Source organism: Lolium perenne, chromosome 3 (genome assembly GCF_019359855.2).
Source record: "Lolium perenne isolate Kyuss_39 chromosome 3, Kyuss_2.0, whole genome shotgun sequence".
NCBI classification, from domain to species: domain Eukaryota; kingdom Viridiplantae; phylum Streptophyta; class Magnoliopsida; order Poales; family Poaceae; genus Lolium; species Lolium perenne.
Window position 1 is genome coordinate 140,907,040 of NC_067246.2, and position 26,116 is coordinate 140,933,155.

Here is a 26,116-nt window from a genome sequence, read left to right on the forward strand (position 1 = left end):
GATTGTCCCATTATGGCAAATGTCCCCATTCATTTTTCAAATTAAGTAAACGTTATAGGATGAAAATTCACTAAATTGACAAATTTTCTAGATTTCTAACTATTTTAGCTCATTCAAACAAGTTTGAAAATGGCCGGCCTGTTGTCCAGTGATGATTTTAGAGTACAATTTGATCAACATCACAAAAAAGTGCTTTTAAGGTATCCTAGATGCCTTGGTAATCGTCGAACACTTTCAAAAAGTGACCATATGTGAGCTGTGGAAAAAAGAAAAGACCAAAGTTAATAATATTCCTTAACTATTCACATATCATTTGTCTTTTTTGTGCAAGCTAGAAAATTTCATTTTTTTGATGAAACTTCACAGATGCATACTCATCTGTGACCTGTGGAGGCGTGGAGCAATACACAACATAATATGTGTCCCAGTTTTGATTTTCTTCATATTTTTTAAAAGTGCAGAAGTGTGATATCCGATAATAGGATGCGGGTGCAACTAGTTAAAAATGAGATGCTATGCATGCTAATATGATATGTCTTTTGTCGTGGCCCCATCCTACTTCTGCATTTTCTTTACGGCCATATTTTAGTAGTTGCGACCTGGACGTGATCGGACTAGTCGATACCTGATAGTAGTCATAGTACTGTACAACTTCTGCATGTGGCGTACAAGATGGTTGTAGAAGCCTCTAGAGTAGTAGTACTAGCTAACGGATAGTAGATTATATCTGGAGAAACTGACATAGCCATTGATATGACAAGACTATACCCAGATTTGGACGCATTGCAGTGGCTCCATCAATGTTCCGCTATGATGGTCAATTTTACTGCTACAGCAGATTGTCGACGCAGAGGATTCCTTGGCTTCCGCGCAAGACCCTTCCTAAAGAAGGCATCTGCTCTGGCCCGTTGATTCTATGTGGACGGTTCCAGATTGCTTTATGTGTTTTTTGTACAGTATCAGATACTAGGTTTTCCTTCCCTCCCTATTAGGGGTTGTTTGGTTTAGGGGATAGGTTTATGGGATGAGAGTATCCCCAACCACCTGGCTAGGGATAGCCAATTTTTGTTGTTTGGTTGTGTAGGAATTGAGTGTAGGACGAGAGGTGGTTAGTGGTAGTATAGATTTTTTTTGTTTGCTCGAAATGTTATGGGTGGCTATAAGATGGTGAGATTATCTCTACACACATCAAATATACCACACATCCTATTTTTATAGCCCAAAAAAAAATAACCGGTGGTATGTGAATTGATCTGGGTAAAAATATTACACAACCGTACAAATATTCAAATCCTATAGTCAAATCCTACATAACTCCTATAGTCAAATCCTACATAACTCCTATACAAATTGTACGAATCAAAGGATATGATTTCCCCCCTATATAGCTTGTTTGATTTGAAGAATTGAATCCTCCAAAATTTCTATGTATTGTTTTCTTATACTAGTACAACCCTATAGGATTTCTAATAAGAGGTTAGACCTCTTGGAAAAATTCATATGCATTTGTGACAACTATGCTATGCACTCTCAATCTCTAGTAGAAATTTCCTTTGGCTTTCCTATGATACCATCACACACCTAGCTTTACCAATTCCCGTAGATTTTCCCGTAGGATTCAAGGAGGCATATGTCATAGCGATTCTCCATTTTTCTATCATATGAACATGCCCTCTCAGTTTGAGTGATGCAAAGTGGCCACTATAAGATTTATTTAGTCAGATTAATTGGTCATGCATACACTAGTTGTTTTCTATCTTTCCCTACACATGTCAATTAGTGAAATTTATAAGTAAAATCCTAAAATTCAAATAAATTGCTAAAAATTGGAAATAATATTACAATTGTAGCAAATTACTTAAATCGATCCAGAAAATATGTACATGGCTTCATGAATCTTTTTGCCGAACTGAGTAGTCCGTAAAGAACGTCCCTTTCGTCAAACTGACATGGCCTTTGATTTGACAAGAGAACACTAATATTTTGGACATGAATCAGAGTGGTGAAGGCGTACAGCTCGATCAATGCAATGGTATGATGGCTATGCAGCTATATAGAAGTAGACTACTACTCGTAGTAGACTTTGCGACATAGAGATTTGGCTTCCGCGGCCGACCCCGAACAAGATTCTTTTACATTGCCGATATATCTTTTCACTGACATTGAATCGCTGAAACTTGGGGTCCACCTGTGGCAGGACCAGCCTGTCAATGGCCCAAAGTCTTATGTGCTCCCACCCTTCGATTTTGGATGGACGGACAAGATTGCCCAGTCCCATCCCTGTCCTGTTCGTTCCAGTTTCATCCTCCTCCCCGGGGAACCCTCCCCGGAGGGCTCTACACCGACCCCTTCTATCCCCACCTGCTTGTCCCTTCCTTCTTCCTCCAGCGATTCATCCCTCGTTCAACAAGTTGTCTAAGAAGAACATGAAGAAGAGTAAGAAGAGGAAGGAGGCGTTGGTGTCTGAGACTAAATCCGCGGTGAAATCCATCCCGCTAAAAGTCCTACAAACTCCGACTTTGAAAGTGTACCAGCGGCGCCGGCGGACAGGCATGTCTGCGCTTCCATCGCAAGCTCAGTCTGCTTCGGGCTTGTTGGGTCAGGGCAGAGTAATCCAGCAAGAGTCCTGGTAGGTTTTTATCGCCATGTGCTTTCTTTGCTCTCATGAACGCAGATTACAGCAAGGCAAACAGATCCAACTATTTTTTTTACCCGGGAGAACCAGCTATTTGACCGTCTTTCTTCCAGGGCCGCCCGTTCAAGTGTCGCCCTTCCTACCGATGCCGAGAAATCGCCCGTGTTTCGCCAAGATGGTGGGTACGAAGCTCCCCGATATGTTTCCATCGCCATGCCGAAGTTTCTCTGCCTTCTGGCTGGCTAGCGGATCAAACAATTTAACCGTCTTTCTTCCATGGCGGCTGGTTTCAGCGCCATTCCTACCCAAGTTGAGAAATCGCTCGTTTCTCGCCAACCTGGTGGGTACGAAGCTCCTGGGTATGTTTCCAACGCCATGCCGGATTTTCGTTGAGTCCTTGCTGGCAGGCGGTGCCAACTAAACCGGCTATCATCTTCCAGGGCCGACGGTTCCAGGCTCGTGCTTTCTATCGCAGGATCCACTTCGTACTTAGCTATCGAGGACCCGTTGTTTGATGAGCACTTGTTAGCTCTCAAGAGCATTAATAATGTATGCACTATATAATATATATCCATTGCTTTTTTTTTCTTCCTCTTCATCTCCGTACTGCATGAGGGATTCTTTAATTCATAGGACTCCTATAAGAATTGTGTAGCATTTAGATCCTATGGGATTTTTTCCTACATTAGTTGTTTGATTTATAGGAACATATCCTATAGGAACTAATCCTATAGGAATCTAGTAGTGCGAATAATATAGGAATAAAACATTAATTCAACTAGCCATGACATCTCAATCCTATGTTTGTTCTTTTTTTCGAAATGGGGGACATACCACAGCCTCTGCATCAAAATGATGTATATGGCTGCTTTATTGCTTTCTTCAGTTCATACACAAATTATGACAACTTCTCACGGATCAGCTAGAGTCGACACAAAGATCCACCAACGAAACATAGAAAACAGCGGGTGCCAAAAAGGCAAAAACACACCAGTAAGTAATTCTATGAGGAAACTGCCAGCCACCCTGGCTGTAAAAATCCCGTGCGGCTGTCTCTAGTCAGTTGCACCCAGACTCCATGATATCCTGCTGATCCTCGGGCGGGAGATAAGAAACATACGGATCTAGTGAATAATCATAGGGATAACCTGCAAGAAGGGATGAGATTTAGGTTTATTAAACACGAATTCATTTTGTACATTCCAAATAGCCCATAAAATAGCGCATACACCCACTCTAATGTATACAAAATCCTATGCTTTTCCTAATCTTATGATTTTCCTATCCTGTGAATGAAAAAGGATCCCTGATTCGTTACTGGTGAATTTTTCAATGCAGGAAGGGATTATGAGATTATCGGCGACAGCCGCCGAGATCAAGGGCCAGAACATGCATAGGTTTGGTATCCTGAATGCAGAATCAGAGACGAATGCTCAGTCTCCGGGAGAGGAGCAGCCAGTGCGCGTGTATGCATCTTCGGCCGTGTATGTTTCCATTGCCGTGCCGCAGTTTCATCGCCTCCTTGCTGGATGCCAGATCCAACTACTTAACTGTCTTTCTTCCAGGAATGGCGGTTCCATCGTTGAAGAGGTTCCTATGGACAAGGACTTTGCAGCTCTCAGGCATATTGAAGAGGTTGGCACTCCATTTGTTTATTTCTCCCCCCTCATCTGCACTCTGCATACTTCATTGCTCTTGAATTTGCAATGCAGGATGTGATAACACGATTCTCCGTGAAACTGGACCAGATCAAGGGCCACAACACCATCCTTCATAAGAAAATCCGCCACCTCGTGGGCAGGTGCATTTTAGATCGTGCCATGTCGGAGGAGAATGCCCGTTCCGTGCAATCTTCTTTTGATAAACGGTACTCAGACGTTGTCGCTGAGTGTAAGAAGTTGAAGAAGGAAGTCAAGGAACTACGCGCCCAGCCACCGATGAGTGTGGTCACTGACAAGGCTGGTCAGTGTGATTGCAACTGTGACTGTGAAAGTTTTCGACAGGAAGTGGAGTTGCATGCTGAACATGCGCAATATTTCAAGACGAAGTACTTGAAAGTTCGCACAGAGTGCGATAAGTTGAAGAAGGAAGTCGAGTGTCTCCGCTCCCAGCAGCCAACTATTGCGACATCAGGAGACCAGGGTGTGCTAATTGCAGCCAGAATTTTGCAATCAATGAAAAGTTGAATTTGGCTTTGCTGTGCAATATAGCAAGACCTGTTCCTCCCCAGCCTTCGTCTTTTGGCATAATTGCTTTGTCTTCAGTATTGACTCCGGAATGCTTCGTATATTTCTGACGGTTTCTGAATTATGTACAACTTTTGTAATATTGGTCAAACTAGTTTTGACCAGGGTTTGTGTAGGGTGGTTGATTTTTTTTGTTGGTCCAAATTGTGTTGTGTGGTCCAAATGTGATGTATCATCACACCACCATGTGCCCCGCCACCCCCAGGTTTTGGTAATGCCATTTGATACATGCTTCATAGAAGGAACATACATTTTTTCCGTTAGGGCATGAAAATTTTGAAAAATTCAAACAAAAATGGGAAGAGAGAATGGTAACATCATTTTCCACGTGTTGCCCCTGTGCCAAATTTTGGTTCATTTTAAGAATGTAAGGTGACAAATTACTCGAGGAAGCTAGTTGGAGTAGACGGGCATGGCCGGATTGGCATAGGGGATTTATTTTTTGAAGGATGTTATTTTTCATGGACAATATCTGACACAAACAATAAAATGTTAAGGTCTCATATTTTTCTGAATGATTGTGAATTACTTATGACGTTTAGAAGTATTGGTATACATGAGCCCCACATGAAGTTAAATGGTCCAAGAAAAAAAGGTTTCGTACACGTTTCTCAGAAAGTGGAAAATCGAGTACATGCATGACTTCACGCGTCCACAACTCGATACAGAGAGTCAGAGGCTATAAAATAATCGGCCTCATCGTCTCTCGCGAGCTCGTCCTCTCCCCTCCCCCACACTGTGAAAAACCCCCATCAACTCACCGCACCTCCGAGGCATCGACTTCCTCGTTTCCAACCGCAGCAGCATGAAGACAGGTCTTGCGTACGAGGCGGAGCAATCGGCGGCCGCTCGCGCAGAGGATTCCTCTGCGGTAGTGGCCGTCGCTTCACCGGGCACCCAGGCCGCTCGTCTCCTCTGCTTGTCTGATTCTTCGACCTCGGTCGAAACGGGCGTCCTGGCCGTCGAGGAGAAGGTGGATAGCAACGCCGTTGCTCCCGCCGAAGATCTGCAAGGTGTTGCAGGCCACCACGGCGAGGTCTTCCTAGACCCGGTGCTGGACGCGGACCTCGACCCCTTCGATGATTTCGGCCCAAACGTTCAGTTTCAGGAGGATGTCGAGGGTGACGACGAGGCGGTACTGCTCTTTTACCGAAACTGTCCCGATCCTCTGTGTGTCATATTACTTTTCACGTGGTTTGCACGAACCTGGTTCTTGATTGAGTTGATCTCCTACCTTGTTCTTGTAGACGTACTTGATTCTACAGTTCGTACGGTCAGATTCTAGTTTAATTTCGACTAATCTGCCATGTAGTTGGCTTGATTAGTCATATAATTAATTTATATGTTCATACTTAGTGGACTTGCAATTGTTGTGGCTTATGTTCATTGCTGTTCATAGGGTTTTCTCGTGATTTAGTATGATTTCTTCTGCCATTTACTTGTTCTACACATTTAATTTTAGGGTTTCTAAGGCTTGCTTATGATAGTGCAGTATTTATTCGATCTGTCATTAAACACCTGATTATTATGTACTTTATAATTCACAGGAATATTCTGATGACATGGACGACAACAAGGAGCGCAGGGACCAGAAGAGCCGCTACGTTCTGAAGCGGCTGAAGGGTGGTGAAATTCGTTTCCGCATGCGCGGGGAGCTATTTTGCCCATTCTGTGGCAAAATCCTCCAGAAGGGCATCCGCAGCCTGATCCAGCATGCGACGGGTATAGGCCTAAGTACATCGGGGAAGCACCGCCCTGCAACCAAGGCCAAGCACGCAGCATATGGCCTCTTCCTCCAGAATTACGTCTTGCCTGGCTTGTTCCCGGTCAACGCCCCTGTTGCTGGCCCTCATGCTCCTGGTCCTGTTTAAAGTTCATATGTGTAATCTTATTCCCTTTGGAAGTTCAGCATTAAACTCTACTAGTACAACCGTGGTGGTCTTGTGATGTAGTACTCTTTTGATGCATTTGTGATGTAGTAGGAGTAGTACTTTTTTTTGAACTGGTATAGTACTATCTAAGAAAAGTACTCCCTTCGATTCACATTCATTTTACACCAAGAAATATGGATCGGAGTGAGGGAGTAAATTAAACATGGCATCTCCTGCATGAAGCTTGACATATCGATCAGGTTGGCTAGAATGGCAATACAATGCTGCTCATTAGGCAAATGCATGCCATGTAAAGAAGTCTATACTGACATAAAAAAGACTACATTGGGGATGAGAGTCAATTGGGGCATCTACAATACAGAAAATCTTGCTCGTAGCTGATTTTGGCTAAGAGGATTTTTCTCACATTACATGTGCCACTTTCCTTGTCTGCAAAACAAGTTCCAATAAAGGAAGAGGAAAGAAGAGGACATTGTGGGCGAGACTGAACACCTTTTTCATGTGTTAAGCTGAGGCCTCGTTTAGCTAAGGATTTTGACTTAGGCCTAACAGCATGGGCGTACGCAGCGGGGGGGGGCACCCAGAATTGTTGAAAACGTTTTTGATACACCTAATTTAAGTGCTGAAAAAGGCCCAATAAGCCTGTCTCGTATCAAGGATCGACGAGAGACCAGGTGAGCGACCACACAATTCCCCACCGCGCCGCCGCCAATCTCTCGCTTCGCCCTCTACACTCTCTCCCGTCCGGGGCTGTCGCCCACCTGTTAGCCTATCCGCTTGTCACTGCCCCCTTTATGGACTCCCTCTGCACTTCTGAGGCTTGCGGATGGCCGCCGCTCGATGCTAAAAAAGAAGCGGGCTAGGGCTCGGCCACCGCAGCGCTGGCCGCCGACCGCCATTGTACACCTTCCCCGGCTCTTCCCGCCGGCCGCCACACCACTGCGCTCTAGCAGGTCCACGTCCAGTGTCCGCTTCCGCCTCCCCATTCTCTGTTTCTATTTCCATGTGCTATACTGTGTGTTAGTGTTAAGTGTTCAAAACTTAAAATTGCCCATATTCAGCTATTCTCCCCACATTGAAAAGTTTAGTTTTTAATAATTCCTAAAATAATGAATCGATGTTCAGAAAATGGGTGCTTGTTGTATGTCACAAAAATGTAAAGTACTGAAGATATTTTCATCACTGAGTTGCATATATGTAGCAAAATGTTGAGGTGGTTGTGGACGATCTCAAAAACGCGGACACGCGGCGCCCGCCCCGCCGGCGGCCGGAGCGGTGGCGGCAAGACGGAAACCCTAGCGCGTGGTTCCACCGAGCTCCTTGTGTTGTACACATTGTTTCTTAGTTTTTCAGAATTTCAAAGTTGATCCGACTATTTTGGCATTCACCCTCCATATTAAGTCGAGCTTCTAAATATCTAAATATCCAAACAGAAATATTGGCATTCAATCTCAATATCCTAGGTTATCAACATTCAACTAAATGCAATGACAAGTCTCCCAATATAAACATCCCAACAGAGCCTTATATATTGTTCATTTGGCAAACGTTTTTCACAATTTTGACGGCGCAAAAAAATTTTTTGGGGGTGTGCCCCCCTCCAATTCTTTGCTGCGTCCGCCACTGCCTAACAGCTCAGCACACCCACAAATAAATCTCCTTGCGCGCACCACTGTCAGCAAAAATAAAAAAATTAGCACTCAAGATTAAGAATGAAGTGAATTTAAGTAACTTGGTTAGCTTTTCAAGCAATATATTCAGAGAAAGAGCACACATGTTCGGCTTGAAATAATCGTAAGAGAAGAACAATAAATCTAAGGCACCCCACTTCATCGGAAGAAGGGGCGCGACAACGCAAGGATTCGTACCTTGAGTCGACGCTGGCTCGTAGAAGGGCGGTCACACCTCGAGGATGCCGGCAACGTCTCCACCTCGGTATCACATGTGACTGCTTCTCGACGGGCGGTGCGCCGCGCCATGTAGAAGATCTTTCAAAAGAGGAGAGCCCGATGACACTACTGACGCCTCAACCTTGATAGCACTGGCCTGTTGCTCCGCAATGAGATGCGCCACATGCAAGATTTAGCGGATGCGCCAATTTCAGAGGTATGTCATGATCGTTATAACAATTTTCAACATGATGATGATTTGATCCTGCACTCGGCCTTGAACATAAGTACTACTCCGTAGTACAATCTCACAATTTTTTATCATTATACTTTGCGAGATTTAGCGGATGCGCCAATTTTAGAGATATGTCATGATCGTTGTAACAAATTTCAACGTGATGATGATTTGATCCTGCACTCGGCCTTGAACATAAGTACTAGTACATTCTCACAATTTTTTTTATCATTATACTTTGCGAGATTTAGCGGATGCGCCAAATTCAGAGATAGATCATGATCATGGTAACACACTTTTCAATGTAGTGATGATTTGATGTTGCACTCGACCTTGAACATAAGTACTAGTATGGTCTCACAATTTTGTATCATTATACTTTGCAAGTTTTAGCGGATGCGCCCTTTTTCAGAGGTAGATCATGATCATGGTAACAAATTTTCAACGTGATGATGATTTGATGTTGCACTCGACCTTGAACAGAAGTACTACTACTGTCTCACAATTTCTTTATCATTATACTTTGCAAGATTTACCGGATGCGCCAAATTTAGAGATAGATCATGATCATGGTAACAAATTTTCAACGTGATGATGATTTGATGTTGCACTCGGGCTTGAACAGAAGTACCGTCTCACAAATTCTTTATCATTATACTTTGCAAGATATAGTGGATGCGCCAATTTTAGAGATAGATCATGATCATGGTAACAATTTTTCAACGTGATGATGATTTGTTGTTGCACTCGGCCTAGAAGAGAAGTACTAGTACGGTCTCACAATTATTTTTATCATTATACTTTGCAAGATCTAGCGGATACGCTAATTTCAGAGATAGAACATGATCATGGTAGTGACCATTATTTACTGTTATGATGATTTGATTTTGCACTCGGCCTTGAACAGAGGTACTAGTACGGTGTCACAATTTTTTATCATTATACTTGGACGGTAGCCAAATTCAAAATCTCATAGCGGCAAATCTTCCCGCCCACAAAATACAAAAATTTCACACGCTTTCAAATTCCCATTCTACCCCTGTGGAGATGACAGCAAAGTCGGTTGGTGGGGGGGTCTGCCCGTCATTTTAAGGATCACAACCTCCCTAGCCCGGAAACCCTCCCAAAAAAAATTCATTTCCCTCATACCACCCACCGGAACTTCCCAAGTCCCTCTCTCCCACCTCCACGACCACCGCACCGGAACATCCCCTCCGGACTCCCCTGGCCTACCCAAGGCCTCGCGATCCTCGTCATCCGGCTGCCTGCCGGAGCCGCTTCATCGACGCCGTCATCAACCGGACCGGATCATCCCCGCCGAACCTCGAAACCATATGCTCATCCAGCAGTCTACCGCAGTCGCTTCAGCTGCGGTATCGTCCACCCCACCGGAGCCGCTTCGCCGGATCCGTCGTCCACCGCATCGGATCTTGCTCACCGACACCGCTGTGCATGAACCGGATCTGCTTCACCGGCGCCGTGCATGATCTAAACTCTTCTACTGTCGCTTTTCTATTGCTTGCCTGCAAGTTCTTGTTTAATCTTGGGGGAACCTGTTTGTGCTAACGACGCGCCGTTACGTTTTTGCAGATGAGATGGGTAACCATGAAGTGTAATGGCCGTCTCTCCAACCCCAAGTAGCACATGTTGCGTACTTCATCACCGGATCTATCAACCCCAGGAAGATCTGCTGTGACTCCCACAGAGTGCTTCTCCTAATGTAAGTCCCTTGTTTTAGCGCCATGTTCTGGGTTCAGATGCTTGTTTGTCTGAAGCTCTTTTAGTTCATTCCTAGCTATGACCGTAACACCTTGCTATTTTCTAGTTCATTGCTAACTTTAAGCGATTGAACATTTTGGTTTGCATTCCCTGCTCTGTAGATGTAGCCATCATAACTTCTATCTTGCTCAGTCGTTGTTACAAAAATTATAGGTATTATAGTAACATCCTGCTATTATTTAGTTCATGGCCAATTTTAAGTAATTGCACATGTTGGTTCGCATTCCCTGCTCTATAGCTTTTGGCATCGTAACTTCTATATTTGGTTTACATTGCCTGCTCTGTAGATCTAGCCATCATAACTTTATCTTGCTCAGTCGTTGTTACAAAAATTATGGCCTGCTACTATGTTGTTTGTGCCAATTTTTTACTCCATGAACATGTTGGCTTGCATTCCCTGTACTACAGGTGATGCCATTGTTTTGTATCTACTTCATTGTAAGCTAACAAAGTAAGGACTTAGTTTGGCATGCTATCACTCTGCTATCTAGCCTGTAGTACAAATAAACTTGTCATATTACTAGATAATAATTTTGCGTGCCATCTTGTTCTTCAAAAGCTGCATTATTGACTTGTTTCTCTGACTTGGCATGACGCTCACATATGGAATGCTGAACATATTGGTTTGCATTCCCTCTTATACAAGTTCACAGGTGATCCCACTATATTCTGTATCTGGTCCATCCTAAGCTCCAGCATTAACTATCCTCTATGTGTTGCTCATTACAAGTTTATATCCCGAAACATCTTGATTTGCATCCCCTTCACTATAAGTTCAGGAGTATTATTTAGTTCACGGCCAAAATGAAGTAATTGCACTTGGCACATGTTGGTTCACATTCCCTCCTCTTTAGCTTTTGCCATCGTAACTTCATCTTGCTCAGTCGTTGTTACAAAATTTATAGCCTGCTACTATGTTTGGTTTACATTCCCTGCTCTGTAGATGTAGCCATCATAACTTCATCTTGCTCAGTCGTTGTTACAAAATTTATAGCCTGCTACTATGTTGTTCATGCCAATTTTGTACTCCCTGAACATGTTGGTTTGCATGGGACTCGACAGTAGTAAGTCTGCTGTTTCATTCTAACATGCTCTGTTATATTGGCTGTTGGTATGCGGCATGCACTCTTTGTTTGCTTATTGTGCGCATTACAATGATCTTGTTATAACGACGAAATGATGACTTCCAAATTCTTTGGCAAACAATATTGTAGTGTATTTGCCTTTCCATTGTTGCTGTCTTAACTTGTAATGTCTTTGTTTCAGATATAGGTGCTGCATGGACAACTTAAAAGATTGCCGGATCGCTTCATTGTATTGCTAGGTTTAATTACCATTCAATTTCGCTGGGTTCTGTAATATTTTTTCAAAGCCTTGCAGCTGATGTAATATTTAGTTAGTTTTTATAGTTCTTTCGCGCATTTTTTCTTTGGTGCTTGTGGTAAGTGAGGCTATCCGACAGAAATCAATGCTGCGTAAATATTCTAAGTATCTAAATCACGAATTCCCATCCCTTAAACGGCCCAATTAAGCGAAATCACATATGTGCCGGCCCGCAAAATCCTAAAGCGCCTATTATGCCGGCATATAAACAGCAACTAAACGGGCTGGCCCACTTACTTATTGGGCCAGCCCACTTGATTTATGGTGGACCCCACACACTAATTGGGCCGGCCCACTTACTATAAGGTGGACCCCACAAACTACTGGGCCGGCCCACTAACTAGTTGGGCCAGCCCAATTGCTTTTGTGGTGGACCCCGCATACAAAATGGGCCGGTCCTTTAAGAGGAAAGTGGGACCCACCTGTGCTTTTGGCCCGGCCCACTATCTTGTTGGGCCGGCCCACTTGCTATATGGTGGACCCTACATTCTAAATGGGCCGGCCCTTTAACAGGAAAGTGGGACCCACCTGTGCTTTTGGCCCGGCCCACTATCTTGTTGGGCCGGCCCACTTGCTACATGGTGGACCCCACATACTAAATGGGCCGGCCCTTTAAGAGGAAAGTGGGACCCACCTGTGTTTTTGGCCCGGCCCACTTGCGTGTTGGGCCGGCCCACTTGCTATATGGTGGACCCCACATACTAAATGGCCGGCCCTTTAACAGGAAAGTGGGACCCACCTGTGCTTTTGGCCCGGCCCACTATCTTGTTGGGCCGGCCCACTTGCTATATGGTGGACCCCACATACTAAATGGGCCGGCCCTTTAACAGGAAAGTGGGACCCACCTGTGCTTTTGGCCCGGCCCATTTGATCTAATGTGGACCCCACGTACTAAATGGGCCGGCCCGATAGCAGGAAAGTGGGACCCACATGCTAATTGGGCCGGCCCAATAACTTCTTGGGCCGGCCCATTTACAACATGCTTAGTGGGCCGGCCCATTAATGTTTTGACCAGTCAACCTTAGAGGTTAGGCCCGGCCCACGTAACTAATGGACCAGCCCAGCTGTATAGTTGACCGGTCAAACTAAGTCAGCTGGCCCGGCCCGCAAGTTTAATGGGCCGGCCCGCTTAAGACGTGGTAGGCCTCGTGTGGGCCTACCATCTACCACGGGGTTTCAGCGGTTAACGCCGTTAACTGCCAGTTAACGGCGTCTGCCACGTGGCAGTTTGCATGACGTCAGCAGTCAACGGGCTCCCGGAAACACTTCTGCAATGGTCCGATTTTCCGTGGCGGAAGGGCACCCAAGCGCGATGGACCGAAAAATACGTGGTAGGACTTTGCCTGACGCAGTTTCGACAACAGAACCCATATCGTCGGGTTAGGCCCATAGGCGACGAAAAATACCCCTTAGCGGACGATTTTGAGACGTTGTCTATCAGAACTTTTCTTGTAGTGTTAGCTCATGCCTCAACTCAATGAAACGCTTCTCATCCAAGGGCTTCATGAAGATGTCCGCCAATTGCTCCTTTGTACCAATGAAGGATAGAACAATATCTCCGCGAGCAATGTGATCCCGGATGAAGTGGTTCATTATCTCAATGTGCTTCGTCTTGCCATGAAGAACCGGATTGTAGGCGATCTTGATTGCGCTCTCATTGTCACACAAAAGAGGCACCTTGCTATACTCGAGTCCATAATCCCGCAAGGTTTGCCTCATCCACAAGATTTGAGCACAACTACTTGCCGCGGCAACATACTCGGCTTCCGCGGTAGAGACGGAGACACAATTTTGCTTCTTCGAGGACCAACACACTAAGGATATTCCAAGAAAGTGACAAGCTCCGGATGTAGACTTCCTATCAACCTTGTCGCCCACCCAATCGGAGTCGGTGAAACCAACCAAAGCGAAGTCCGTGTCCCTTGGGTACCATAGTCCGAAGTGTGGGGTATCAACTAAATATCGAAAGATCCTTTTTACCGCCGCAATGTGGCTTTCCTTCGGGCTTGCTTGAAACCGTGCACACATACCAATGCTTAACATTATATCTGGGCGAGAGGCACAAAGGTAAAGAACCGAACCTATCATCGAATGGTAGAGCTTGGGATCCACCGCCTTGCCGGTCTCGTCAAGGGAGAGTTGACATTTGAGATGCATCGGAGTTCCAATGCCCTTGGCGTCCTTCATGTCGAAGCGCTTGAGCATGTCTTGGAGGTACTTTGCCTTATTGACGAAGGTGCCTAGTCGCATTTGCTTGATGGATGGACTGAAGCCTTGCAACGGGTGCAAAAGTTTCGCCAAAGTCCACGCCTTCAACTTGAGAATAGCCTTGTGCCACCAATCTTGCTTTGTTGCAGATGACGATGCCATGTTCATATTGCTTGTTCTTGAAGACCCATTTGGTGCCGATAACATTGCAGCAATGATCGGGTCGCTTCATGAGAGTCCACACATCATTCCTCTTGAAGTTGTTGAGTTCCTCTTGCATTGCTATCAACCAATCGGGATCTTCGAGCGCATCATTAACCTTGAGAGGTTCCACCATAGAGACAAAGGCATGGTGCTCACAAAAGTTTGCTAGTTGCCTCCGAGTGGTCACATTGCTCTTTAAATCACCAATGACATTACGCAAAGAATGATATTTGAGGCGCAAATGTCTTGAAGTAGGATCTTCACGGCGAGTGTCGGCTATAGGAGTAGATTCTTGTGAGTCCTTTTGGCCTTCATCATGGTTTAGATCCTCGCCTTGATCTTCATTGTCGTTGAATGGGGCATCATCATCATCTTCATGAGAGCTGGACGACTCGGGGGTATTAGGAATGGAATTGTCCATAAAGATTGTCCCTGAGCCATTCGGCGAAGAACTTGAAGCTTGACCTTGGTCACTTGATGTCGGTTGTTGAGGTAGATGAGCTTGCGGTAGTTGTTGATGTTGTTCTTGAGCTTGTTGAGGTGGGCTTGCACTTGATTGTTGTTGTTGTTGTTGATGTTGAACTTGAGGTTGTTGTAGAGGTTGGCTTGCACTTGTATGATCAATGGAAGAAGCTTGGCCTTGTGGTGTAGATGGCTCCACTTGGGTGGAACTTGGTCCTTCCCCGGTGCTCATAGAAGGTAGCTCTTGAGGTCGGCGAATGCCAACATCCATCCTTCCTATGGCATTCGGGGGAATTGCATCTCCTTTCTCACAAGAAGAACTTCGCTCCACCAAAGATCTATCATCTTCATCGAACGTCACATCACAAGATTCTACAACTCGCCCATTTGACTTGTTGAAGACTCTATAGGCGTGAGAATCCGTAGCATAGCCAACAAAAATTCCTTCTTGAGCTCTTGAATCAAACTTGGAGAGTCTTGTGTCCATGACAAGCACATAGCATTTGCATCCGAAGACCTTGAAGTATGACACATTGGGCTTGTTGCCGGTGAGAATCTCATATGGTGTCTTCTCTAGACCCTTGCGAAAGTACAGAAGATTAGTAGCATGGCATGCGGTAGAAATAGCTTCCGCCCAAAAAATGTAGTTTGACTTGTACTCCATCATCATTGTTCGAGCGGCTTCGATCAAGGTTCGATTCTTCCTTTCGGCGACCCCATTTTGTTGGGGAGTATATGGCGAGGAGTATTGATGTTGGATTCCTTCTTCGCCGAGGAAGTCATCCAAGGTGTAGTTCTTGAACTCCGTTCCATTGTCGCTCCTTATTGCAAGGATCGTGGCGTTGTACTTGCGTTGAACTTGATTGGCAAACTCCATCATGGTCCGTTGAGTCTCACTCTTGTACTTGAAGAAGAATACCCAACAATAGCGTGAATAGTCATCAACAATGACGAGGCAATACTTCTTCCCTCCAAGACTTTCATGAGACGGTGGACCGAAGAGATCAACATGTAGGAGCTCCAAGCATCTTGTGGTAGAGATGATCGTCTTGGCCTTGTGAGGAGCTCCATGCATTTTTCCTTGTACGCAAGCCCTACAAACACGATCTTTGCAAAAGGAGACATCTTCTTTTAGTCCGAGAATGTGGCCACCCTTGTGGAGAATTTGCAAAGTCCTCATGTTGACATGGGCTAGTCGGCGATGCCATAACCAACTCTTGTCACCTTTAGCGAATAGGTAAAGAGTGGAAGATGGTGTCTTTCCAGAGAAATCAACAACATACAACCCGTTCTCCACATATCCAACAAAGGCTACACGGAGTGTCTTGCTCCACAAGAGGACCACCATATGTTCATCGAAAAATGTACATAGATCCATACACGCAATTTGATGAACGGAAAGTAAATTGTAACCAAGGGTCTCGACAAGAAGGACATTCACAAGTGAGATGTCGGGTGTTACCACCACATTGCCAAGACCCAATACCTTAGAGCACGTGTTGTCGCCATATGAAACAGTAGAGTGAGATGGCTCAAGGTCGACAACAATATACTTGCTTCCGGTCATATGACTTGTGGCTCCACTATCAATCACCCATTTAGCGCCACCGGAAGCATAGTCCTACAAGGAATCAAGTCTTGGATTTAGGTACCCATTTTTCAATGGGTCCTATCATGTTCGTAACAAGGGGTTTGGGAACCCAAATAGTCCAATCAACATTGTCCTCTTGAGGACCAATAAAGCGAGCATGAATATGTCCATAGTAATCAACAAAAAGAACATGAGAAGGGTTGTTAGAGCCGGCGAAACCCATCGTGGTGGAGTTAGGTACTCCATCCTTTCTTGAGCTCGCATCGCCTCCCTCATGGTTGATCTCCATGTTCTCCTTGTTCTTCTTCTTCTTGGTCCTCCTACTCCTCTTCCTCTTTCGCTTGGTAGCCACTCCTTCTTCATTGCACGAGCCCTCTTTGGCTCCATCTTTGGCTTCAATGACTCCTTCCAAGTACTTGGCTTGGATTTGGAGTCTATCAATTTTTGCCTTCAAATGATTGACCTCATCTTCATGCTCCGGGTGAGGGTGAGTGATATCAAACACTTTGACCTCCTTTGCCTTGTTCACCCGGAAATGTTCCATCAAAGCTTCTTCTTGGAGAGAGTTCATCTTCATGAGTAGATGCTTGTCACTCTCCATCTTGGCAATATCACTTCCATGGTTGCAACACTCGCGGTCCTTGCTCAAGGGAAAGTACTCCTTCAAAGCTTCCTCTTGCATGGAATTGACCTCCATGAGCTTGGCTTCACTCCTCTTCAAATAGGCTATTTCTTCCTCATGATCACAACAAGTGACCTTCTCTTTGCTCATGCGGAGGCATTCCACCAAAGACTCTTCTTGCATGCTACTCAAACTCAATAGCTTGGCCTTGGTGGTCTCAAGAGTGGCAATTTCTTCTTCATGATTGCAACATGAGGTCTTCTCCTTGCACAAGCGGTAATACTCATCCAAGGCTTCTTATTGAAGAGCATTGACCTCCAAGAGTAGAGAATTGTGCCTCTTCAAAGAAGAAACTTGATCAACAAGCTCGTCATGACAAGAGTTGGGGTCTTCCTCATCTTTCTCCTTGTTGGCTTCCTCGAGAGGAAGCATCTTCTTCTTGAGCTCACCCATCAATCCAATAGCATGATCTCGGTCCTTGGTGAGTTGGGAGATGGTGGCATTGTTGGAGTCTTCGAGGGTGATGACACTAGCTTCAAGTGACATGCGCAAATTTTGTTCCTCCTCAAGTGCTTGATTGAGAGAGGCAATCTCATTTGCCGCTTCCCTTTCAAGCCTCTCCTTCTCCTCTATAAGGTCTTGAGCCGCACCAAGTTGGGACAAGAGAGCCCCAACATGAGTCTTGGTATCCCCTTGCATGTTAGTGAGAAAAGAATCCAAACCCACAATCTCACGCTTAATGGTGAGACTAGTGGCATCATCAATAGATAAAACATTAGTTGAAGATGTGAGTTTGGAAGGGGATTCTACCTCCGAGGATACCTTTGCCATGAGGCAATGGGCGTTGTTGGTGACGAGGTTCTCATTAGGAGAGTCGAAGAGGGAGATAGAGGGAGTGGTAATGGCGATGGCGGCCACTCCCTCTCCTTCCTTGTTGGAGCTCTTGTCCTCATGCTCCTCATCCTCATTGGAGGAGTACTCTTCACGAATGATAAAGGCTCTTGGCTTCTTGGTGAAGGAGACCTTGTCGTCATCGGGCTTGGAGGAGAACTTGGAGAATCCTTTGGAGAGAGACTTGAACTTTTCCTTGCGGACAAGCCTTCCACCATTATCTTCTCTTCTCTCATAGATACAATCCGCAACAAAATGACTTTTGTCGCTGCAATTGTAGCATGTTCTCCCCCTTTGCCCCTCCCTTGAGCTTTTGGAGAAGCTTCTTGGAGAATCACGTGATCTTCTTGGTCTTGTGCTTCGGGACTTGTTTCCCTCGCAAAATTTCTTGGCGGCGAGAGCCATGTGCTCATGATAGTTGGTCTTGAGATCATCTGGACCCCACTCAATGGGATCCTCATCTCTTTCACTAGCTTCATGTACCTTCATCTTCAATGCAAGGTTGGGCTTGCGGGTGTTGTGGGCGCAAGCAACAAGATCCTCCGCATTCTTCTTGGAGATGTCCAAAGCGATGACTTCGCTGAGGACTTCATCGGATGTCATAGCACGGAAGGAGGCGTTTTGGTGGATGGCCGTCAACTTCACTTCCTCATAAGGGAGGAGAGCGTTGTAGAAATTGCGCTTGATCCAATGGTCATCCACAAACGTTGCTCCAAGATCTTGCATTTATACGGCGAGAGCGATGAGGCGCCGATACATTTCTTCGGGGGTCTCTCCTTCATTCATGACGAAGTTGTCGGCCATGTTGTTCACTTCATCAAAACGAGAGCTTTGGATGCTCTCATTTCCAAGGAAGAGCTTGTCGAGTTATCCCATGCTTCCTTGGCGGTCTTGAGCGAGAGGATATGAGCGCGGTCCTTGGGCATGACGGCCATGTGGATCATGTTGATAGCGGTGGCATTGAGTTGTTCAACCACCACTTCTCTCCTTGTCAAGCTCTTTTGGTCTCGTGGTGAATAGCCCTCCTCAATGATGCGCCAAAGCTCGGTAGAAGCGCTGCGCACATGAGAACACATTAAGAACTGCCAATTTTCAAAGCTATTTGATTCAAGTAACGGTGGTGAACCATGCGACAAGATATGTGGCATAGGTATTGGAACGTTTATGGGGTAATCACTTGGTGGTGGCACCGCATAATTACCCCCTAGACGTTCCGCAACCGGTGTCTCATCCTTCCCCTTTGTTGAAGTGTCGGTCTCCTCAAGCCCTTCCTTTTGTGGATCTTTTGTTGATTGTGTGACAAAATCAACAAGAGGAAATTGACTAGCTTTTGGTGGGGGATCCTCGGCACTTCCCTTAGGATCTTCGATAGGGGTTGGTTTTTGAGCAACCAACTCCATCATCATTGCATTCATTTGGCTAACGATGGATGACTCCAATTTCTTGAGGTCATCCAACGTAGCCGTTGTGCTATCGATGGTAGATGATGGAGCGGATGGCTCAAGGGAAGGTGACCCATTCACAACCTTCTCTTGTCCAGCCATTTCTTAGGCGGTAAAGCCCGAGCAAGAAAACCTCGCTCTAATACCAATTGAATGGATCGTAGCGGACAAGAGGGGGTGAATGGACGCTATGCAAATTTTAAGCCTTTTCAGTTTTAGCGGTGTGGAAGGTAAAGGTGATTGATTTAGTGGTGGCGGTGTTCCTAGTATGATCATAGGAAAGAGCAACAAGTAAAGCAATAAGCATGATAGTAAGAGTAAGGAGCGGGACAACCGGATGGCGCCAAGACGAGGCGAGGATTGTTTCCCGCAGTTCCTCTCACAAAAGAGAGTAAGTCTGCGTTGAAGAGGTGCTAGCCTCACACAAGAGGCTAGGCGGCCACACCATGAAGGAAGGCCTCACCTTTTTCCTCGAGAGAGCTCCACAAAGGGGCTCCCCCTTCTCCACTATGGCACCGGTCGAGGCGGTGGTTCCTTCACAAGGTTGGGGCGAGCTCCACAACACAAGGAGGCTCCCAACAACCTATGGAGCTAGCACAACACCAAGCTAGCCTCCATAGGTGCACTTCCTCCAAGATCCCACCATAGGAACCCTAACTTCAAGATCCACTAAGAACTAGCAAGAATTGGTGAAATCTCTCTTGGTAGAACTATAGATCGGGGCCTCCTCCACCACTCCTCCAAATTTGGGCAAGATTGGTTGGATGGTTGGGGAGATCCTCAAGGTTTAAGCTCAGCAACAATGGAGGAGAGAGAGAGAAAAGAGATAAAATCGTGTTGGGGAAGAAGGGCCCTTTAAATAGGCCCTCCCGAATCCAACCGTTATCTGCAGTTTTTGCCTAAGCGGTACTACCGCTCTGGATTCGAAATCCCACAGAACTTATCCAAGTGGACACATAGCGGTACTACCGCTCGCGGTACCGCTCGAGGTACCGCAATGGTCTCCAGAGCTTACTGGATCCCAAGCGGTACCGAAGCGGTACCAGAACGGTATGGCCGTAACTTCCGTTACGGTACTTAAGCGGTACCTTGTGGTGACCCGGCATACCACTGCATGGTGTAGTATGCAAGTCTGATATAACACAATGATTCACAGTTCCATTCGTATTATATCGCTCAGAGTGGTACAACAGAAACATATGCGGGTCCAAGGCATGTCTATAGAATTACAACATTGACTCTATTACATAAGATCAACACAGCCTCCTACTTTACAATGAGGTAAATCTGCAATAAACTCCAGAAGAATGACTCGTAGTCTAATTCTATCACGAACTCTATTTGTAGAGTATTTCACTAACTACAGAGGCTAAGAATAGACTCTAGCTAAATAGGAGCTAGGTTTAGGAAGCTAGTTCCCTTCTATGGCTAAACTAGGTTTTCTCCTTGTTGGATGTGGTATCTGACTCCTCTGACAGGGTCCTGTCTCGTGAAGTAGTTGTTGACTCCTCGGCCTTCGAGTTGCACTGTAGATCCTCCTTCGATGCCTCCATATCTAAGCAGGGGATTTAAGAGTGGGATGAGTACGAGCGTACTCAACAAGTTCATTATAGGAAAGAGGTGTTTAATGCACTAGCTACGGCATTAGACCAGAAAGTCTAATACCAATGCAGGTTTTCATAATCATTTCTTCAAAAGGTTGCTTTTATTTAGAAGAACTATGTCCGTCAGCCTTCACCGGTTTACTAGAACTTCATGGAGCTCCTTTCCGGCCGCGTTCGCAGTTCCATATCCCGGAACAGGGAGTGACAGGTCACGGTTCTTTACACTCTGCAAAGGTGTGTTGCTTTACCCATAAGAGATCTTAACCTTGGTGCCAACCGGGAATGACCCGTCCACACTTCCTATGGTGTGAGGCCCGGTATAAGGTCTAGCCAATCATGTTCCTCTGCTACCTCGAACACCCACCCTTTGTTGCATGCCCCGACCCTGGGTCCTCGCCGGTCCCATTATTCCCATAGATTTCAGGGTGGACCCCGACCACGACGACAGTCTGGGATCGAACCAAACTCCTTCGCCGGTAGCTGCAACCCATCATAGACCGCAATACCGTGGGGACTTAAGGCTTCCCCAGCCTACCGCTTGTTCTTCGAGCGACAAGTGTCTACGGACTATGCCGTGGGGACTTAAGGCTTCCCCAGCCTACCGCTTGCCCTGACAGATACAAGTGTCTACGGTAAAGCGCATCCGTTGATGAACGAGAGGTGGAAACACTTTTGACTACTCCGTCCCACTCCGGATCTTATGGTTAACACGGGTATTACGGCACAAGAATCACTGGCAACATTTGTTGTTTAATCCTAGATGGATATAAACCCTTGCAATGGAACCTCCACCATATCAACACAATCCATGGTTCCATTGCCCACCACATAGTCATATTCATAGTTATGAAAGTAGTGGTTTTGGTTTTTATGCAATAGTGATAATAATATTACTTTGCAAGTAATTTGATAAAGATATTCAAATGACATGAGCAAGTGATGAACTTGCCTTTCTTGACTGCAAGATTATGCAGACAAGGTCTTCGATACGCAGTAACTCCAAATTCTGAAATAGCATCATCGTCCGGTAAGGACGATGTTTAAAAGATTGGCAAGGATGCAATAATGCATAAGAATGAGATGCAATCGCTCTAAGCGTGACCTAACCCCGATGATTTAGGATCAGTGAGTTGTAATGGTTGGTTTAGGGTGTGTTGCACTTTTAGAGTGATTCATATACAAGGTTCTTATTCAGGTGTGATTACTTGGTATTATAAACAGGTAGATACTAAAGTATAATAATCAATTGAGCACACAAAGAATGATAATTTGCATAATGTTATCAAGTAAAGAACAGTGGTCAGCTTTAGTACTATATGGCATGGTTAATGATTGATTACCATATACTTTAAAAGAATAACTTTTGAAGAACATGTTCTTTGATAAAGAACAAGTATGATAATTAGGTGTGTGGGTTGCTATAATTTATTCTGGTTCCAAGTAGTTTCTGGAGTAAGTATAAGATGGATCACAACATAGTTGGATTCATCAGCAACTAGGCTTGATTGGTTTTACTTAAGTATGAGCAACTTAAGCAATTAGTTGTACATGGATGTTATCATGGTGGGTTCATCTTGCTGGTGATAGCTAGGTAGGGTTTATAGGTTTTACTTCAAAAGAATAACTTTTGAAGAACATACTTCTTATATAATAAGAAGTATATCAATTAGGTTGAGGTTGTTTAGGTTTGCTATTTAATTCCCTAAGTAAAGAATGGTGGTTTCCTAAATAGGATGTTTAATAATTATCTCACACTAATAGGGTTTAGTGTGTATGGGATATGATGTCAATATTAGCATGGTTGCTAATGGAGTTCATCACAATGGTGTGATGCTATATAGGTATGAGTAAGGTTGATACTTTTGATGATAGGAATTAGGGTTTAGACTTAGGTGTTCCTATTTGATCATTTAGGTTTGAGGGGATGAACACATGGAATGCTAAAGTCTTAGTGATAGGCTCCTATATTTTATGTGGACCTGGATATGCACTTTGTTGGGGGGAAGACCCCAGGTAGGGCAATGGACGCGGAGCAGCCGGCTCGCCACTGGCCGGCTCGCGGCAAAGGCCGGCTGAGGAGCAGCCGGCTGGCGCTGTGGCCGGCTGGTCCGGAAGCCGGCTGGCTCTAGGTCCTAGTCGGCCTGGCTACGGCCGCCAATGCTGTGGCTGGGCCGGCTTCTACAAGCCATATCCGACTGGGGGTTTGTACCTCAGACCGACTCGAGGCTGGCGAGTCTTGCACTAGAAGGAACCGGGTTGGTGATCCGGGTTCCCAAAGTCCACGCTGACTTCACCTTCCGTAAAGCGCGGGGCACTGTGGAGCAATAGTGCCACGCGCCGGACAGGCCATCATGGTCTACGTTGATCCGTACTGGCTACAGTGGCTGACGGCGACAGGGACACCTCCTCTCCATACCGCTGACCTTGGCAGCCGGATGGGACAGGCCATGAGGCCTCAACGGCTCCTGACGTCACTGCCTCGGGAAGGAGCGGAAGCCGGAGCCGGCCAAGCCGGCCAGTAAACTATAGGGTCTTATATGTAAAGTGCCGGTGCCTATATAAGCCGCACTACCCCCTCTCGTGCAGGGGATCGATCGATCATTCTCACCTCACTTCCACCCCTAGCGCTGCCCTGTGAGAGAGACTCCTGTCTTCCTTAGCCTCCCAGGAGCAGCCGGACACAGCTCAACGAGCAACCTTGTATTGTGTGATCATCATATACACTCTAGCAGGAGTAGAGGTGTTACCTCCATTGGAGGGCCTCGAACCTGGGTACGTCGCCGTGTCGCTCGTCCCCATACCCGCATCCGGATACCGCCGTGAGATCCCTTAGGAACCACCTTCGTTAGCCACCCTATGGCATATGTCGTGACGATACCACGACATTTGGCGCCCACCGTGGGGTCTTCAGCATCCTCGGCCGGTGTCTTCATCCGGACGGGCCTCACCATCACCACCGGCGAGCGAGTCGCTTCAGGCTTGATCTGGAGATTCGGCTCCCTCGACTGCGTCAGCGATAACGCTGGCTGCTTTGCCGACCGGCCCTTCCCAGCCGGTGGCAGCGTCATCTCCTTCGGCGGCCACGACGTCTACGTCGCCACCGTCGCACCGCCGCGCTACCCGCGGCAGGTGCTGCACTGCGCAAGCCCTCCTCCGCGAGCCGGCAGCAGCGCTCCCGCCAGCCCCGCCGTTGTGCAAGTCATGATGGCTGGCGAGGAGCTCCCCACCAAGAACCCGCGCACCCGCGGCCCCAACCTGGAGCGCAACGTCGACCCCAACGCCTCCGGCTCGGGCCCAAAGGCGCCTCCACCTCCATCCCGGCTGGACGAAGTCCGGACGAAGCTGAGCTCCCCGCTCACCGCAGGCGGCGACGCCGCCACCGTCGAGGCGGACTTGGAAGCACATCGCCAGCTCCTCCTCCAGCAGGCCGAAGAGCTGGCTGCAGCCAAGCGCCAGCTGGCCATCACCCAGCGTGAGCTCGACCACGCCCATGGCTTCACGCCAGGCGGCAACAACCCCAGCCGAGCCGGCGTGATCCGCAAGCGCGGAGGCACCTTAGGCGCCGAGATCGAGCGCGACGGCGCGGAAACGCCGACTCCGTCCACGGAGCTGCCCGTCTACAACACCCCCGACAAGAACATCCTCGCAGCCGAAGCGGCTTCGAAGGAGCTAGCCCTCCTCCAAGGAGAAGAGCTGCGCCGCCAGACGCAGCGCGTAGCTGACCTGTGCCGGGCTGCAGCTGAGCAGACCAAGGACCCCAGGTATGGTGCTTCGAAAGCTCCTCCCGTCCGCGCTGCTGCAGGCAACAGCAAGGACCCCCACAGAGACACGGCCGAGTCCGCCTCGCCCGCACCAAGCCGGCACAGAGACTCCCGCGACACCCGCGCAGGTTCAAGCCGGACAAGCCGGCTGGACGGTGGCCACAGCGGCCGCAGCCGCCCGCCACCAAACCAGAACGAGGAGCATGACTCTGAGCTGGCGGCGCCAAGGCGCCAACACAGGCCGGCTCCAGAGCGAACCGGCACCCGACAGCCGGCACGTTCCTGGCTGGGCCCCCGCATCGAGCCCATCGACGCCAGAGACCGCCTCGATCGGCTAGTCGAATCCCGCATTGCGGAAGAGGAGATGCCGGCGTGCCCCAAGTGCTTTGGGCCCCGCATCGCCAACGAGCCCATGCTCGACGGCTTCCAGCTCCCCCGCGACACGCCCAAGTACGACGGCACCGCCAAGCCGGAGGACTGGCTGCAGGACTACTCCACCGCAGTCGGCATCTCCGCAGGCAACAAGCGCTGGGCGGTGCGCTACTCCCCCTGATGCTGGTCGGCTCCGCCCGCACCTGGCTCAACAACTTGCCAGCCGGCAGCATCAACGGCTGGCTTGATTTCGAGGAGGCCTTCATCAGCAACTTCACCGGCACCTATCGCCGGCCGGGTCGCCCCCAACAGCTCGAGATGTGCAAGCAGGGCCCGGACGAGACGGATCGCGCGTACCTGACGCGCTGGTGCGAGATGCGCAACTCCTGCGAGGGTGTGCACGAGATCCAGGCCATCAGCTTCTTCATGGGCGGCTGCCGGCCCAACACCATGCTGTGGCACAAGCTGCGCCGCAGCGAGCCCAAGTCCATGGCCGCCCTCATGGCCATTGCTGACAAGTACGCGCTGGCTGAAGAAGCCGGCAAGGCGACGGCTGACCCAGCGCCGGCTCCCTCCAGACGGGACCACCACAAGTCGGCTGAGCACAAGCCGGCAGACGGCGCCTCTCATGGCAGCCGGCGGGACAACTACCGCGGCAAGCGTCACAGCGACCAGCCGGACCGCCGGTACGGCTCCGCCCACGTAGCCGCCGTGGCAGACAACGCGGCAGGCGGCAGCCGCCGCCAGAAGCAAGACCGGCAGTGGAAGCCGAAGTACACCTTCGAGCAGATGCTCGACTCGCCGTGCAAGTACCACAGCGGCAAGAACCCCTCCAACCACACCACCCGCGACTGCCACTTCATGAAGCGGCTGACAAGCGGTGAACCTCTCCCGCCTCCA